The 19320-nt window shown below is 40.0% G+C and overlaps 1 protein-coding gene across 4 annotated transcripts in view; it reads right to left on the bottom strand.

The window, feature by feature from the left end:
* Positions 1 to 19320, bottom strand: part of LOC122557700 — a 100208-nt gene that overhangs the window by 30685 nt on the left and 50203 nt on the right. The window contains exons 4-5 of one of the 4 annotated variants that reach the window (XR_006313915.1): positions 17034 to 17204; positions 13292 to 13835 (exon numbers count right to left, since the gene is read on the bottom strand). The exons of the other annotated variants lie outside the window; for them this stretch is intronic. The gene's annotated coding sequence lies outside the window, so the exon portion shown is untranslated. Of the gene's footprint in view, positions 1 to 13291; positions 13836 to 17033; positions 17205 to 19320 lie in introns of those variants that run through there. 4 annotated transcript variants of the gene reach the window in all.

The raw sequence follows: 19320 nt of genomic DNA, 5'->3' as shown, positions 1-19320 counted from the left end.
CAAAACAGTCTGCTTGATTGTTTATGGATGTAGTACCATTTACTCCCTTCACAACCGACGTTTAGTGTATACTCTCTACAAGATGCACTTCAGAAATACACCCAGCTTCCTTAGACACCACCTTCCAAACTCACAACCATGAGTAGGAAAAGGGCCACAAATACACTGGGACCCTAATAATTACAAGGTCCTCTCCAAACTGCTCACCACCCTGACTTGATAATATACTCTTGTTCCTTCAGTGTCATTGGTTCAAAATCCTAGAGCTACCACACTATCAGTATTGTTGATGTTCCTATACCAAATGATGGCATTGATTCAAGGTGACAACTCAACACTACCTTCTGAAGAACAATGAGAAATGGGCAACAATTGTTGGCACAGTCAGCAATGCCAATATTCCAAAAATGAATTCCATTAATTCCAGATGCAGAGGGCTGGCATTGCATCATGTTCCAGTGTAGAAGAAACAGTAACCAGACACATGAAGTTTAAAATGTTCCATTCCACAAAACTATTTTATCTCAAAGAGTACAACATCCAGAAGAAAATTTATTAATTAAATTCTTACCATTTAAGATAATGCAATAAGTTGCCTACTGAATTTGACCATCAGTGTATTGCCATTTACTCGAACTTTGCATTGTCCATTTTATTTCATCCTTTTAATCTTCCACCTTCTTTATAAGGCAGAAAATAGAATGTCACAAGATTGATGTTTGAAGAGTAAAAAATAGTAAGTTGAAGCAGGAAGACTCATCAAGATTCATGTAACATGTATCAACCAAGTTCACTAAAATAGATAAAGGAGAGAATGAAATTGTCCTCTGTGGAGTGACAACATCAATGAGTAGGTGGGGAGCAGAGGGATACAGATGCTTAGGAATTGGGTGACAGTAGATTTGGATCGGCTCAGGCTTGGAGGGCCAAAGGGCCTGATCCTGGGCTGTAAATTTTGTTTGTTCTCTTTGTTCTTTGTCAACAAATTTGAAGTGAATTTTCAGGACACACATACGCTCACAAGACACTATGAGCAGTATGGTAGCACAGTGGTCAGCACTGTTCCTTCACAGCACCAGGGACCCTGTGACTGTGTGGAGTTTGCATGTTCTCCCAACGTCTGCATAGGTATCCACCAAGCACTCTGGTTTCCTCCTACAATCCAAAGATGTGCAGGTTAGATGGATTGGCCATGCTAAATTGTCCATAGTGTTCAGGGATGGATAAACTAGATGAATTAGCCATGGTAAATGTGGGGCAATGGGAATAGGGTAGGGGACTGGGTCTGGGAGAAATGTCCTTCAGCGGATTGGTGCAGACTTGACAAGCAAATTGCGTTTTTCTGCACTGTAGGGATTCTATGAGTCTACATATGAAATTAGATCCTGATCAGTCTATAATCTGATACCTGCCTTTTAAAATTATGAAGTCTGAAGGCATAACTGACAGCGTGACTGGTTCTGCTGTGTTTTAATGCACAATTATAATGCTGCCCACACAGTGGGAATTGGATGAACAAGCTGTTAAAATCCCTGTGGGATCTACCTATTGAGAGCCTTCTCTCTTCCCACAGGTCCTGATTTTAACTTACCACTCTGTCATTGGAATCCAACTGCACCATGGGGCCCAACTGCTATTTTAACTAGAGGCTAGCATTGGGTCACCATTGTGGCCTTTCATTTAGATTAGATCTCCCTCTGACTAATGCACCTAACACTACGGGCAATTTAGCATGGCCAATCCACCTGACCTGCACATCTTTGTAACTGTGGGAGGAAACAGGAGCACCCAGAGGAAACCCACGCAGACACGGGGAGAATGTGCAAACTCCACACAGACAGTCACCCAAGGCTGGAATTGAACCTGGGACCCTGGTACTGTGAGGCAGCAGTGCTAACCACTGAGCCACCATGCCACCCTAAAGTATGAATTGATTTAGGTGGATTCTCAATGCCTCATTGTTTACCTAATGCAGAGAAATGTGACTTCACTAATAATTTCTAAAGTCACAGTGAACTTTGTTGTGACTGCCATATTAATGGTGGAAGGACTGATGACATCTATTTTCCTGTCATGTCAAATATATGCCAAGTCAGAATGCCTGCTGGCTCAAGTACACAGTCAAGCTGGAAATAATCAGTCCGAGAAATAGCGGCATTTCAAAAGACATCTATTCCTATTTGAACAATGCCTGTGTGCATGTGTGTGTGCAACTCCTGTGTCACTCTACTCAACATTGGTTTGAGTAAAGCCACTTATTGATGTCATAGTTTTCGTCTGAGCTATATCATGAATGTATTAATTATAGAATCATGCAATATTTATCCTTCATTACTTTTATTCTTTGTACTATTTGCAGAGCTTTGTTGCAACCAATATTGATGCTAAGCTGCATAGCCAAGCAATAGCCTAGAAGGTACCTTGTTTACTGATAAATACCAAGCAACATAAAAACCTGGTCATGCAAAGCAAGTACATTTTAAAGGCACTGTTGGATGCAACATATCTTCAAAATAATCAAGTAAAGTACTTGTGGAATGAAAGTACTGTTATTTTCATGGATCTTCACACATCAGTCAGCAATTGTACACCACATTGTAATGTGCGAGAATTTGAAGGTGTCAGCCTTTTAGCTGGGATCTTTCAGCAATGCAGTGATTAAATTATTACACAGAAAATTTGTAATTTGAGAATGTTGAATTCACCCGCCAAATAGTTCATGTGCTTCAGGACTTTGTATCTTCAACTCAATCCAAAGTCAATTAGGGCAGTCAATATTTATACTATTTTCTAGCTTAAAGTTTCAGTAATCACACCTTAATCATAAGATTGCAGAAAGCCAGGTACCACACAGATGATTCACATTTATATTTTACTCAGAATGAGACAGTACTGCACAGTTGGAGAGGTGAATCTTATCAAGAGACATTAAACTCTGAGCCTTCTCAGGTGACCATAAAAAAAATCGCCAGTACTCAGTAGCAGCAGTACCCTGTATATGATGCACTGCAGAAAGTCACTAGAGCTCCCTAGCTAGCACCTTCCAAGCCAATGACCATTACCATCTAGAAGGTCAAAGGCAGCAGATACATGGGAGCACTACCACCTGCAATTGACCTCCAAGCCACTCACCATTCTGACTTGGAAATATGTCACTATTCTTTCAGTGTCACTGAAGGTCAAAATCCTGAAATTCCCTCTCTAATAGCATTGTGAGTCCACTTGATCCAAATGGACTGCAATGGTTCAAGAAGGCAACTCACCGTCACCTTCTCAAGAACAATTAGGGATGGACATTTAATGTTGGCCTAGCCACCAACACCCATATCCTGTCAATTATTTTAAAAAATGAACATATGAATTAGTGCAAAAGTAGGCCACTTGGCCCCTCAAGCCTACTAGGCCATTCAAAAAAATCATGGCTGATCAGATTACTCCCGACTCCCACCTACATCTGATATCCTTTCATTCCCCTTGCTCATCAAGAATCTATCTACCACTGTCATAGAGTCATAGAGTCATAGAGATGTACTGCCTTAAAGAAACTCAAAGACTTTGCTTCCACAGCCTTTCGAGAGAGAATTCCAAAGACTCACACCCTCTGTGAGAAAAAAAATTCTCTTCATCTCTGTCTTAAACAGGTGACCACATATTTTTAAACAGTGACCATCTAGATCTATAATTTCCCACATGAGGAATCATCCTGTCCATGTATTAAGACTTCTCAGAATCTTATATGTTTCAATCAAGTTGCCTCTTATCCTTCTAAATTCCAGTAGACACAAACTTAGCCTGACCTATCTTTCCTTACAGGACAACCCATTCCAGGCAATAGTCTAAACTCCTTCTTCTTAGGCAGTTCCAAGAGACTGATAATTTTCTTCCACACTGGAGTTGTTTGTCTTGAGCTGACCAGACAAACTAAGTCTGGATCCACCCAACCTGCCACAGATGGGAGAAGAAGTAGATTGATAAAATGGTTGGTGGGGGTGGGGGAATGGGGGTTGTTGGTTTCATATGTTTCTTCTGCTGTTTCCATTGGTCTATATCTGGACCTGTCAGAGATACTCAAATAATTGGCACCTTCACGGATGCATCTTCTCCTGAGGAAGAGATGCCATTAATCAGAGGAAATATTTCAATTTTTCAGAAAGGTTTTGAAGTAGTTATTCTACCTTCCAGGTAAACACTTGCTGTGAAGAAAGTTAGGGTAGAGAACTTCTTCTGAAAGGCTTGTGTCAACCAAGTGGACAACACGGTCTGACCAATATTGTCTGTAATTAATACCTCAATATTGGAGATATTGGCCTGAGAGAGGACAGTGATATAGAAACACATATTCACCATTGCTTTTCAAGACTTTTGTGGAGGCACTGCCATTGATATTTCTCAAAGGTTTTAAAATGTTTACTGTATATTGTCCATAACTCTGATGTACACAGAAGGGCAAGTAACATTACTACATTGTAGACCATGAACTTTGCACAATGAAAGTAAAGATTAATTTCACCATCGATGTCTACCTTCACTAAAAGGAACTTCCACATTAAGAGAATTGATCCACATTGTCCACTGGTTTACCATGCATCTTGATAAGCAGTGGATAAATTTGAGTTGTGGGAACAGACTGGAACATGGACTTCATCTTGTGATGCTTGCCTAGGATCCAATCCAAGGAAGATGCAGAGAGCAGCAGCAACCTCCAATGGTCTTCTAAACTGCTCCTAATACATCTACATTCTTCCTTAAATAAGGTGACCAATTCTGTGCACAGTACTTCAGATGTGATCTCATGAATGTCATGTATTACTGAAGCATGACCTTCCTACTTTTGTATTCAATTCCTCGAGCAAGAAGCAACTTTCCATTAGCTTTCCTAATTATTTGCTGTAACTGTATACTAATCTTTCACAATTCATGCACCAGGGTTTTATTTTTATTCACTTACAGGATATGGGCACTGCTGGCTGGGCTAGTATTTATTTCCCATTCATTGAGATAGTGATGGCTAGCTTCCTTGTCGACTGGTGCAGTCCATGAGCTGTAGGTACCCCTAAGTACTGACACCATTAAGAGGAGAATTCCAGGAAGTGGACACCCAGCAACACAGAAAAAAAGTGATATATTTCTAAGGTGAGTGGCTTGGAGGGGATCTTGTAGGTGGTGGTGTTCCCATGTATTTGCTGCCATTTGTCAAAAAGGGTTAACTGAATTCAAAATGTAAACTTTGTTCTTCTCTCTACAGATGCCTCCAGACCTCTGACATTCGAATGGAACCTTCCTTGGATCCAATGAATTTTGGAAATTAAAAACCAATGCATCAACTGTCTCCCTAGTCACTTCTTTTGAGACCAAGGATGAAGTCTATCAGAGCCCCAGGACTTGACACCCTGCCAGTCCTGTAATCTGTTCAGTGCAACTTCCCTGTAATTTTCTTGGGTTCCTCCATTCCTTGCATCCTCCAATTTGAGGACAAGTTCAAAATACCTGTTCAATTCTTCTGCAATCTCCTTCAATTTCATTATTAATTTCCGGACTCACTTTTTATAGATCCAATGATCACATTGTTCACTCTTTTTAACACTTCAATAGAAATTGTTACCATCTGTTTTTATATTTCCAGTTAGCTATCTCTCATACCATAATTATTTCCTCCTTAATAATCTTTTAGCCAAAATTTGCTAATTTTAAATCCTGTTGAAGGGCTTTTGCCCGAAACATCGATTCTCCTGCTCCTCGGATGCTGCCTGACCTGCTGTGCTTTTCCAGCGCCACACTGATCTAAACTCTGGTTTTCAGCATCTGCAGTCCTCACTTTTGCCTAATTTTAAATCCTGTTCACTCTTCTGCCCTGCCACCCATCTTTGTACAATTATATTTCTTTAAATTTGATATTAACTTTTTTTGATTAACCATGGATGTAAGGTCCTCCCTTGGAATTTTTATTTTTAATTGGAATTAATCCATTCTGTGTGTTTTGAAACTTCCTGATAAATATCACTACTATATTTCTATTCATATATGCCTAACCTAATTCATTCTAACCAATTCTGCTTTTATGCCTTTATATATGTATCTAAGTTTAAAATACTAGCCTTGAAACAATTTTCCTCTCCCTCAAGCTGAATGTAACAAGATTATCTAGCCATTATCTCACTGGCATGAAATGAAATGCACAACATTGTTTACAAGAACGCATGTGCAAATGACTGTCTAGTTTCTCCATTACAACTTTGCAGAAGTATTTAATTGATTGTGAAACACTGTTGTAACATGGATGTAGGTTTGCTGGCTGAGCTGGAAGGTTTGTTTTCAGACGTTTCGTCACCATACTAGGTAATATCTTCAGTGAGCCTCTGAATGAAGCTTCATTTGGAGGCTCACTGAAGATGTTACCTAGTATGGTGACAAAACATCTGAAAACAAACCTTCCAGCTCAGCCAGCAAATCCACATCCAGATCCTCAACCTGAGCTACAAATCTTCTCAAAACTCGCTAACTGTTGTAACATCTCAAGATTATCAAGTCCATTTATTTCCTCTCAAACCATTGTCCAAAACTTCAAATATTCCTTCTGCCAACTACAAGCCAATAAAAACTGCAATGGTAGAGCCCTGATATTAACAACTTCCCGCTATTTGCCAAGAGGCCCACAGGTCTCATGCCAGAGTTTCAATAAAATGACCAGCAGAACCTATGATTTTCTTTATTCTTTCACATGTGTGGGCATTGCTGACAAGGTAAATCTTTGTTACCCATCCCTAAATGCACTTGAACTAAGAGTATGGCTTAAAATTCAGCCATGTTGCTGTCGAGAGTCACATGTAGTACAAACCAGATAAGGATGGTAAATATCCTTCCTTAAGTGACATTTATGAACCAAATGAACTTTTGTAAGAATCATTGATGGTTGTCATGGTCACAGTCATTGGGACTGAATCTTCAGCTGCAGAATTTATTAGTTGAATCCAAATTGCTCCAGCTACCATGGTGGAAATTGAGCACATGTGCCTAAGATTACAACCTGGGCTCCTGAATGGCTAGACCAGTGACATTATTCAAGTTATCTCATCACACATTTTACAATGATACAATGCTTCACACCCATTCTGTAAAATGAAACAGAGCAAGATAGCAGACAAAGACACATCCCTCCCTAATGCGCTCAATGCTTTCTCTGCTCGTTTTAAGTAGAATGCCAGCAGCACGGTGATGCCTGTTCGGATAGCACCTGTCACCGCTGCACACATCAGATCAGTCTTCCTGGAAATCAACCCAAGGAAACAGACGGGCCTGGATGGTATCCCCTGCCAAGCACTAAGATCTTGTAAGGACCAGCTTAGCAAGTATTCTCTGATATCTTCAACTGTGCCCTTCTCCAAGCCGAAATCCCCACCTGCTTCAAGAAGACCACCATCATCCTTGTTCCTAAGAAAGCACATGCAATGTATCTTAAAGACAACCACCCAGTGGCTTTGCCCTCCATAATCATGAAGTGATTCAAGAGTCAGGTCATGCCCCACATCAACTCCAGTCTCCCAGCCTACCTCGATCCCTACAATTTGCCTAACAACATAACAGATCCACAGTGGATGCCATATCCCTAGCCTCACACTCATCCCTGGAACATCTAGACACCAAGAACACTTACGTTAGACTCCATCTTCAGCACCATTATCTTCTCCAGACTACCTCAAAACTCCATGACCTTGGTCTGGGATCTACCCTCTGCAACTGGACTGCAATCAGTGAAAATAGGTAACTCCAACTCCTCTACAATAACAGTCAACATTGGAGCCCCCACGCACCCCTCCCTCCCAAGGATGCGTTCTCAGCCCCCTACTGTACTCCCTGTACACCCACAACTGTGTTGCCAAATTTCTTAGCAACAAACCCAAACAAGCAGACAAAACGCATCCAGAAACCCTAGCCACTCTCCCCTACATCAAAGACATCTCGGAAATGACTGCCAGACTATTCAGACATTGGCACCATGGTAGCCCACAAACCCACCAACACACTAAAACTACAGCTAATGAACTTGAAAGACCCTATACAGACAACAAGTAAAACCAATGTCATTTACAAAATACCGTGCAAGAACTGTAACAAACACTACATTGGACAAATAGGCAGAAAACTATTCACCAGGATACAGGAACATCAACCAGCTACAAAACAACATGACCCTCTCTCACATGTATCCTTACATACAGATAAGGAAGGACATCACTTTGACTGGGACAACACATCCATCCTAGGACAAGCCAAACAGAGACACGCACAAGAATTCTTAGAAGCATGGCATTCCAACTGGAACTCTATCAACAAACTCATTGAGTTAGGCCCCATCTACCATCCCCTGAGAAAAAGAACAGGAAATGACATCACCACACGAAATGACATCCCAACCCAGAGAAACCCAAACATATAAATACAAAGCAGGAATTATCAGCAGTGCTTCACCCAGAGGCCCACTGAAGATGTTATCTAGTAGGGTGATGAAACGTCTGGAAATGAACCTTCCAGCTCAGCGAGCAAACCTACATCCAGTTCCTACAACCTGTTTCATCAGGTAGAAGATACAGAAGCCTGATCACACACACCAGCAGGTTCAGGAACAGGTCCTTCCCCGCCGTTATTAAACTGATGAATAGAATCTCTAGACTCAAATAATGCTGATCTTGCTAATACTGGTCTTGGACTATGATCTACTTGGACTGCTCGGTAAACAAAGCTTTTCACTGTACCTCAGTACACGTGACAATAAATTAATTGAACAATCAAACCCACTTGTCTCTGCATTCCTGGACACAGTAAAATCCAATCTTGGACATTCTCCATCTCTCTTTCAGAATTAGGTGGTGTGCAATAGAAGGGGGTGAGAACAGCATAATTGAAAGGGGCTCTGCATTGCCTGAACCCAACATAGATGTATTATATTAGCTAATCTCAGTAATGAAAGCCATGAAACTGGAATTGATTGTTATAAAAACCTATCTAGTTCATTATACCATTTTTGGGAAAGGAAGTATCTCATCCTTATCATTCTGGCCTATGTATGGCTCCATATCTACAACAGCATGGGTGTCTTTTGAATGGTGTAGCAGTTATTCAATTCCATGACAATTAGGTATGACAACAAATCCTGACCTTGCCAGTGACACCTACATCAAATAAAGGAATAATTTCCTTTAATATTCTGATGTTTGATGACTTGCATTTTTAAAAACTCTGATTCAAATTTTTACTTGCCACTATAAAATGGCCATCCCATGAACATTATGTATTTTGCTGTATCTCCTCCTGATGCACAAGAAAAGGAAGTGAATGCATTTGATGTCATCATTGTATGACATCACTGCAACAGAACCAAAACCATAGTAGTGTGGCCAGTGTTGCTGCTTTGTTGGTCACAAAACCATTTTCCAGTCCTTTTGCTGCACCACCTACAACATCATTCTCCTCACCGCTCGCTACCCAGGTCACCATTACACTCACCATTCTGTTCATAGCTAAATTCTCCTCTCCACTTGCTGATTTGTTCATTACAAGGTATATCCCAAGTCCCTCAATTAAACTTTTTCATTCTTATGCATAAAACACTGTCTACGTGTCGACATATTTGAGTGGAGAATATGGGTGAATTAGTTGCTTCAATGCATTTGTCAGTGATTTTAGATTTCCTACAGTGTGGAAACAGGCTCTTCGGCCCAAACTAGCTCACACCAACCCTCCGAAGAGTAACCCACCCAGACCCATTCCCCCTAACTAATGCACCTAACTCTACGGGCAATTTAGCATGGCCAATTCACCTGGCCTACACATCTTTAGACTGTGGGAGGAAACCGGAGCACCCGGAGGAAACCCACACAGACACAGGGAGAATGTGCAAACTCCATACAGACAGTCGCCCAAGGCTGGAATTGAACCCAGGTCCCTGCCAGTGTGAGGCAGCAGTGCTAACCACTGAGCCACCGTGCCACCCCTGATTTTTCTGGATGAACTTTTGTGGTGTTCTCCTAAAAGGTTTAATTGCAAAGTGTCTGGTGAAATGCAGTGATGTCAGAAGCATTGCATCTATATGTTCATTGACTGTTGCATTGGCAACAAATGCAGGCTATTTATTTTCATTTTTTGTTGCACTTTTGAAAAATCGATGTTTTGATGCAGTTGTACATTTTATTACCCAACATTTTTTGAAATATGTAATTGCCCAGGCTTTGTGATTGGAATACTATTTGTGCTGTGAATATTCATTGCTATTCTCAATAAATCTACAAGCAATACAGAAATCAGGAAGTTGAAGTACAATTTTACTTGCCCTTCCATGAACTTTGCAAAACTGTAGTTTGCTAATATTTTTCAATCTAGGAGAAAGTGAGGGCAGCAGATGCTGGAGATCAGAGTTGAAAAGTGTGGCACTTGAGCAGCATAACAGGTCAGGCAGCATCCAAGGAGCAGGAGAATCACTGTTTCAGTCAAAACAGGAATATTTTCAATCACATGAAGACCGGTAACTTGATGTACTTATCCATTTAATACTACAGAAAAAAGTTAAGGCTTGTCCATTCTACAGTAAATTATTAACATCCTTATCCTTCTTAATTACTGCCAATCACTCAGGTCTTGAAATGATTACTTTTATAAGAGTGGGATCTTGTTCCTTCAGATATTAATTATTGTTAGAGATTAAAAACATAGGTCGGATTTTACTTTCTTGATCTGTCTCTTTTATCTCTTCACTTAATTCCATTTATCTTTCCCGCTGTACATAATTTTAATTTGAATTAAATATTCTTACACTTCTCAGCTTACTCTTTGCACGGCTCAGTAAGAATTCTTCAATCTGTTTGGTTGCTATGCTTATCTTGCCCACAGAAGTTCCCGATCCTTTGGAAAGGAAACTGTGCTGAACCAAATTTCCAAAGATTGAAAATAGTTGCATAGAAAACCACCACAGTTCTGTAGAAAGCTGCAAATGCAATCAGTGTTATTTTCCATTTTTGTTGCTAACTTGTATGGGTGATAGAGGCAGAAATCATCATAATATTTGAGAAGTATTTAAATGTATACTCGTGGTGCCAAGGCACACAAGTCTATGAAGAGAAAATGAGGTCTGCAGATGCTGGAGATCAGAGATGGAATGGTGTTGCTGGAGAAGCGCAGCAGGTCAGGCAGCATCTAGGGAACAGGAGAATCGACGTTTCGGGCATTAGCCTGAAGAAGGGCTAATGCCCGAAACGTCGATTCTCCTGTTCCCTAGATGCTGCCTGACCTGCTGCGCTTCTCCAGCAACACATTTCCACACAAGTCTATGAGCCAAGTTATGGAAAATTGGATTAAAATCCTTAGGTGATTGTTTTGAGCAGCACAGACTGGATGGATGGAAGGGTCTTTTTCTGTGCTGTGGATCTCTATGAGACTATGCCTCTAAAACCTGGTCTACTGATAAAATCACAGAATCTTTCTTCTTCTCTGACATGAGTCTCTGTATGAGCCTCTGAATCATAAATCTGTGGGTCCAAGAGCAATTCCAGAGACCCCAAACTGTTGTTCCATTGCTACAGTGTTGTAGATATCACTCTTTGAATGAGATGTTAAGCTAAGATCCTGCCTGCCTCCCACAGGTTTATCCAGGTTTATTCCTCAAATAAAATCTCAAAAACAAAGCCTGTTTATGATAACTTGCTTATGCGAATTGATTGCCACAATCCCTATGTTCGACACTGACCACACCTTAACACGTACTTCATTCGCTAAAATTAAGAAGGAAACAGGAGCCCCAATGTCCTAGTCACATTCCACTTTCAGTTCAGTGATGGCATGTTTCATCCCTCACAAGGAGCAGAAGTGAATGTTGTGCCCCTATTAATGTTAGGAAGGCATTTAATCGAGCAAGAGAGTGGTCATTCATGGCCCTGCCATATTCATGATGCCACCTGATGAACTCCATGACAAAAAGGCACTTGGTTGGCATTTCTCACTCACCATTGAGGCCTTTAGTTGGGCAATTAACGTTCAATTTAGAGCATCATTTTGCTGCCACTGGTATTAACACAGCGGCAGACATAGGGAGTACAATAAGTAAACTCTAACAAGATTACTTGGAGCTCCTGGGGGGGCGAATCTCATTCAAAGACATCCAGCCCCTGATCAAGGAATCCAAGTTGAGGAATGGGTGCCTGCTGAGAGTCACCACCCCTGCTGCTGGCCTCCTTCGCCATTCCCCTGGGACTCCCACTGTGTAGCTACTCCCACCATCACTCACCCATGACCTAGAATGCAGAGGCGATCTGATGTCCTGGATGGCTATAGCATCAGCAGCAGCCACCGCCTCCCCAGTTCTCTGCAGTTCAATACTGCTCCCAGCTTTTAGTTAGTAGATGAAACTTCCACCCCCAGTATCCTTGATCACAGGGAAAGACTGCCACTGTCTGTGTACCACTTTATATGACAATGCAGGGTCTCTCTGGCTTTCCAGTCGCCTTTTACAATCTCAAGGCCTCCCAAACTGTTTAAAATAACAAATGAAATAATTTGAAGAGTAATCACTGTTGCAAAGGAGAGAAACAGCAGCTAATTTTCCCATGACGCACTCACTAGAGCAATGTGATCAATGACCAGATACTTTGTCACTAGTATCAGTTGAAGACATTGAGTGGACTCTTCTTCGAATAATGCAATGAAATCTTTTACATCCATTTGAGCAGGTAACTTGGACCTTGATGTAATGCATCAGTGAAAATCAGACTGTGAAGCACTCCTTCAGTCCTGACTCTACCTAGGCTGAGCACTCAAGACCATTGAGTGATGCTTTGAATCTGTGAACATCTGACTCAGAGTTGAGAATGCTACCCAAAGTTAGCACCTAAATTATCAGCCAGAAGTCATTTAAAGTGGTAACTTTACATCTCATATTCAATCTTTCTTGAATTAGCTCCTCATCTCATTGATCACTTTGTTTTGGCTTTGAGATTGGCAATTTGTTGGTAGGATGGGAAGCAGGATTTGAATCTACAGCCAGCAACAGTGTTGAAATATTAAAGTTTGTGAAATATATATTTCATGCTCCTTCAACAAGTGAAAATATACTTAACAATGTCGGATAGTATATCAGGTACAATACAGATTCAGAATATACTTAAGTCATTTGAAGTCATCAGAGAGTAGTTAGGGAATGCTTTGCCTGCAACGGTAGTAGATTCGCCAAGTTGAAGTGCATTTAAGTCGTCATTGGACAGGCATATGGACGTACATGGAATAGTGTAGGTGGGATGGGCTTCAGATTAGTATGACAGGGCGGCGCAACATCGAGGGCCGAAGGGCCTGTACTGCGCTGTAATGTTCTATGTTTTATGTATTGTAAGCATTGTTTTAAGTAAACTTAATGTTTACAAAATTGATTTTGTGACAGTAATGATTTCACATTTCTCCCTATGCTTGTCCCTTCTTTTTCACCATTGGCTCTGAAGTGTCTCCCAGCCTGTCTGCTTCTTTGAAGTCTTTCTGTGTTTGTGAGCTGCCCATAAAAGCTTAGACATATTAAGATGTTCCTTCCAACAATTCCAGTGAATTCAGCTGCAACTTCATCGAAAGGTGACAGCATTGTGGCACAGAATGGCAGGACATTGATTCACACCTGCAATTTCCCTTCATGTTGAGATGCTCAATCTGAGCTGGGTCATCAGCAGAAAGCATCAAGCTGAGCGAAGGCCCTTCTCCTGCAGAGTGGGATAATTGAGGGCAAGTCAACCTGGTTTGCTCTGGTGCACCTGGTTATGGAGTGGAGTTAGCAGACATCCTTATAGCGGGTCATCTGCTCAGCTTCTCTGCTGGGGATACATAGATGGCAAAGGTAGCATTAAGATTAAACATATGAAAATGAATTGGTTGCAAAGACAAGGCAAAGATATAAATCAAATATATTTTGAAAAGATCTTTAAATAGAGCTCCATAACTTTTATCACTGAACAGCACACTATTTTTGTCTGTCAAGTCATTGAACATCCCTCACTTCAACTCTCTAAATTTTGCAAGACATTCTGATTTTACAGGTTATAGATGATATAAAATTCAAGAGGTGAGGTTTCTGCACCTAACTGGGATTCAATTAAGGTGTAAATCTAAAAATGTTGAAAGCCCCGGAATCAATAACATTCTATTATTAATATATGCGTGTATTACAAAGTCATCAAAAATGAGAGAAATGCCTCCTCCGAAAAGACAAAGCTTTCTCAGGCATCTTAGTATCGACTGAATTCAGTAAGAACCTGTGTAACGATTAGAAAATAACTCTGTAGCTCCCTCTAGTCGGGTTGCCTAGTAACCACTGAAGACCATGTACATTAACCTTTTCGTTTCCACTTCTTTGCTGTTGCCATAACTTGTAGTTATTTGATGGCATAATTTCCTCCATTTTCACCCTAAGCTCCTAGAGTATACTTTCATCCATTGACTACTTTTACAATCGGACAAAACAAATATATTTGGCTATAAATATCTGTAAGTAGTAACAGGAACTGATCCTTAGAGGTGATGGCTTCTTAGAATTCATCCAGGGTTGTGTCATTAACTAGTATTCTGAATACAACGTTGCAGAAAGCACTGTTAAAGATGGTACTGGGCCACAATGCCAGAGATTTAAGTCACCTGAAGGTAGAAAAACACTAAGGAAATAGTGACAATAGCCTAATTAGTTTTGCATGGAATAGTTAAAGGAGGAGTCAGCAGTACGGGTGGTGGACTGGAAATGAGTTAATTTCCGTGGAATGAAAAGGGATCTGACACAAATTAATTGATTGGAAAAATAGCAGATTAAACACAGATCAGCTGTTGGAGATATTTAAATATGGAGTAGATAAGGCACTGGTGAACTATGTTCTGATTTTAAGCAATAAAAATGTGTCAGAGGTTGGGATTCTACATACAATTACAGCAAAAACACTTTAAAAGTGACATAAAAATATGGGTAATAAGTGATAACCATAGAAGATGTAAAATAGGAAGAAAATGATATAATTAGGGCTAAGGCAGAGGATTCATAAAGTCTACTGCTGAATGTGGAGAAAAATAACAAGGACTTTCTAAGTAACTAAGAGTGTTAGGACAATCAAGGAACAGAACATCTAAGAGCAAAGAAACATCTTTACTCAGGGAGAAAGGGATAACAGAGATCCTGAATAAATATTCCTCCCATTGTCTTTTATAGAAAAGACTGAAAGTGGAACTGTACAAGTACCTACCAATATATTAAAATAGTTAATCATATAAACCCTACAGTGTGGAAATGGGCCATTCAGCTCATTATTAGATTACTTACAGTGTGGAAACAGGCCCTTCGGCCCAACAAGTCCACACCAACCCGCCGAAACGCAACCCACCCAGACCCATTCCCCTACATTTACCCCTTCACCTAACACTATGGGCAATTTAGCATGGCCAATTCACCTAACCTGCACATTTTTGGACTGTGGGAGGAAACCGGAGCACCCGGAGGAAACCCACGCAGACGCGGGGAAAATGTGCAAACTCCACACAGTCAGTCGCCTGAGGAGGGAATTGAACCCGGGTGTCTGGTACTGTGAGGCAGCAGCGCTAACCACTGTGCCACCGTGCCACCCTATTATGGCCCCACTGACCCTCTGAAGAGCCACCTCGACCAACCATTCCCCCCTCCCAGTAACATTACATTTCTCATGGCTGATTCATCTAACCTGCTCAGCTTTGGACTGTGAAACTGAAGCATCCAGAGGAAACCCAAACAGACATGAGGAAAATGTGCAATTACACACAGACATTTGCCCAGGGGTGGAATTGAACCCAGATCCCTTGCCCTGTGAACCGGTACTGCTAACCACTGAGCCACCATGCCACCCCAATGGGACAGAAAATAACACATAGCATAGCTGGTGGATGTTCCAGAATATTGAGTGAATACACAGAAGTTAAAGGAAAGACTGACCAAAATTATAAAATGTGAGCTGTGTCAAAAGCCAAGCCTGGAAGATGTTGAGTATCACATCACTGTTTGAGAAATGGAAAAAGAATATGCCAGGACATTTGAGAATTGGCATGTGTAAATTTTGGAGTCTGAAACACTGAATGAAATTCACAAAAGTTTAGCTAGTTGTGGCTAATGAGGGATAGACAGAAAAGATTTGATGAGTCAGGTCATGCATGACTAACTGAGTTCTTCAAGGCAGTTGGAAAACTTATAGGTAAAGGAAATGAAGGTTCAGTATGTTTAGTAATTTACAGAATGTTAATATCAATAATATTCCATTTAAATTAAGAAACATAATATCAAAAGGCAATGGAACTACATGAACCAAGAGATAACTGGGGGACAAAATACAGAGGAGGGATATCTGAATGGTTTTGGATCAGTAGCATGTTGATAGTGGTGCTGTACACTGTTTTTTTCTGTAATTCACAAAGAATTATATTGAAGCTGGATGATTATAACCTAATAAAGGATTTAAATAAATGAGAACGCATGTTAGAGATAGCTAGTGGACATAGTATAGCAGAGTGTGCTGACGAATGGCAGATATCGGGGCTCAGTGCAGAAAAATGTGAGCTGGTACATTTTAGGACAATTAACAATGAAAGGAAGTGTACTCCAAATAGTAAGATTCTTAATGGAATGGAGTGAATCTGATGGAAGCTTTCAAATGTTGGAAAGGAAACATTGTGTCAACTGGTGGATAGAGTGGGAGAGAGGTGATTATTTCTATTGCAAAGAAAGGGAAAGTTTAAAGAGATGCTTCCACATGGAGTTATTATAACATGGTTGTACCTAGTTATTGAAACAAAGACTACATCGAATTAGACAAATTAGGAAAAATAAGCTGAAAACAATATATTAGAATAGATGGCTACAACTGAAGAATTAGCCACATATCTTCTTCTGTGTTTTCTGTATTTTTCTTTAATAAATAATTTCACTAATGTCCCAAAGAATCCTTGATCAAGATAGTGTAACATTTCTGGAATCAGTAGAACCCTGTGAGAATTGTACAAAAATCTACCTTTACAGAATAAATTTCTTCTCAGTGCTGAAACTTGCAGTTGAACAGTTTAGATGCAATGCAGTATGTAAATGTGGAACTGGTTCAGAAATGTCCATCAAGCTTGATGTAGCCCATGGATTGTATCCTCTTCTACGTGGATTTTATCTTATGCATTTTCAATCAACACACCTACAACATTTAAAGAACAAAAGAGAAATGTTTGGGTTTACTAAAAGAATTTTGGATAATCAAAGTTCATTGTAAGTGACTGCAATCTTATGTTGCTTTGGTTATTACACTGTTGTGCAGCACATTTAGTAGCTTGCAAATCAAAGTAAAAGGAACACGTACAGACAGAAATGTGATAAATAAATTCCATCTGCATATCACGCAAAACACTAATCCAAACTGTAACTAAGAAACAAAAGAAAAATATTCCTAATAAATTTCCAATTCAAGGAATAAACTTAAATGCAAAACTGCAGTCAAGCATTGAATATGTCCCTTAATGTTGTTCTATGCATTCAACACTGCAAATTTCATCTCATTGGCGAATATGGCAGAAATTGTCTTGATCTGAAATGACATGAAGGTTTATATTGTCTTTGATTGAACCACTTCATGAATCATTACATGGATTGTAGCACAAGGACTTAAAAACAAGGTATTTCTATTGTAGTAAACAAGCTGTCCATCTGTCACAATTTCAGGTAGATTCTACCTTTTGTTTCTTTCCAACCAGTTATGCTTCTATTAATCTATGGTACCATCTTACATCGAATTTGTAACTCAGATACTCATCCATATGTCAATGCTTATACTTCAAAACAGGTCTCTTCCCACTCCAGTTATGTCATTTCATCCCATCCACACACTCACCTGTTCCTTTTTACCTAGCTTCCCCTAAATCATCTATACTTTGATCATTTTACTGGCCTGTATCATGTATTCCTCACACAATCAGAAAATGAGCAGTTGCCTGTAATTAAGTTGAATTTCTCAGATTAGCTTAGTTAGGCTGCTCTACACTTGTATTCTTGCTTGTACTGAGCAAGAATACTAGTGTAGAGAAGAACTCATCGTTGTGTTGGATTTATATAATTGGCATATTTTAATAACAGAAGATAACTCTTCAGATTATTTTTTTGTGTGTTATTACACCAAAGAAGTCACAGTTATTGTCCTTTCTTTGCTATCTTGTATTCTGATATGCAATAGAGTAAAAACTATATATAGTTTTAAGATGTTATATACAGACCGGAAGATCACACATCGTATCTTTTGTCAATCAGATGACTCACTCAGAAAAAAGATTTAACAATATTGACATGAAGCTGGTTGTTAAACAAAACCCCACTTCTCTTGTGCCCCTGGGGCTAGACAAAACTGTGACCCATCAAGTAGGACATGTTTCACATTGAACAGTTTCATCAATGGTGAATGTTTGGACCAGGTTCTGTAAATAGGAAGGCTCATGCCTGTTATAATGATAATGAACTCTCAACCCAATCTGGCATTTTAAAAAGCACATGTCTGTTATGCCAAGTGATAACTGGATCCTGTATAAACATTATATTAACTGAATGAGAAACTACTCAGAGGTTCCATAACAATAGAAACAGCCCATTTTGATGTTGGGGTGATTAGGAACATTTAAACATACATCCACCTAAATTAAAATTCTTATCAATTTTAATAATTTTATTACTTTAAATATCATAATAGTGATGGGTATAACAAAGTAATGAAACCTCGCAAGGTTTGTGAAGGTTTGTAGCTCAGGTTGAGGTTTAGGGTGTAGGTTTGCTCGCTGAGCTGTAGGTTTGATATCCAGACGTTTCATTACCTGGCTAGGTAACATCATCAGTGGCGACCTCCAAGTGAAGCGAAGCTGTTGTCTCCTGCTTTCTATTTATATCCTTCTCCTGGATGGGGTTCCTTGGGTTTGTGGTGATGTCATTTCCTGTTCATTTTCTGAGGGGTTGATAGATGGCATCTAGATTTATGTGCTTGTTTATGGCGTTGTGGTTGGAGTGCCAGGCCTCTAGGAATTCTCTGGCGTGTCTTTGCTTGCCACCACACACTGCAGCTCAGACGAACTTCGAAAAACAGAAGAGAACCACCTATACAAAGTATTCAAGAAGAACGGATACTCAAAAAACACAGTGTGCAGATTCCTCAAGAACAAACCACGACAAGCAGACAAAACACAGCCAGAAACCCTAACCACCTTACCATATATCAAAGAAGTTTCAGAAATGACAGCCAGACTATTGAGACCCCTCAGAATCCTAGTAGCACACAA

Source organism: Chiloscyllium plagiosum, chromosome 16 (assembly GCF_004010195.1).
Source record: "Chiloscyllium plagiosum isolate BGI_BamShark_2017 chromosome 16, ASM401019v2, whole genome shotgun sequence".
Lineage (NCBI taxonomy): Eukaryota > Metazoa > Chordata > Chondrichthyes > Orectolobiformes > Hemiscylliidae > Chiloscyllium > Chiloscyllium plagiosum.
This window is presented reverse-complemented; position numbering and strand designations above follow the sequence as displayed.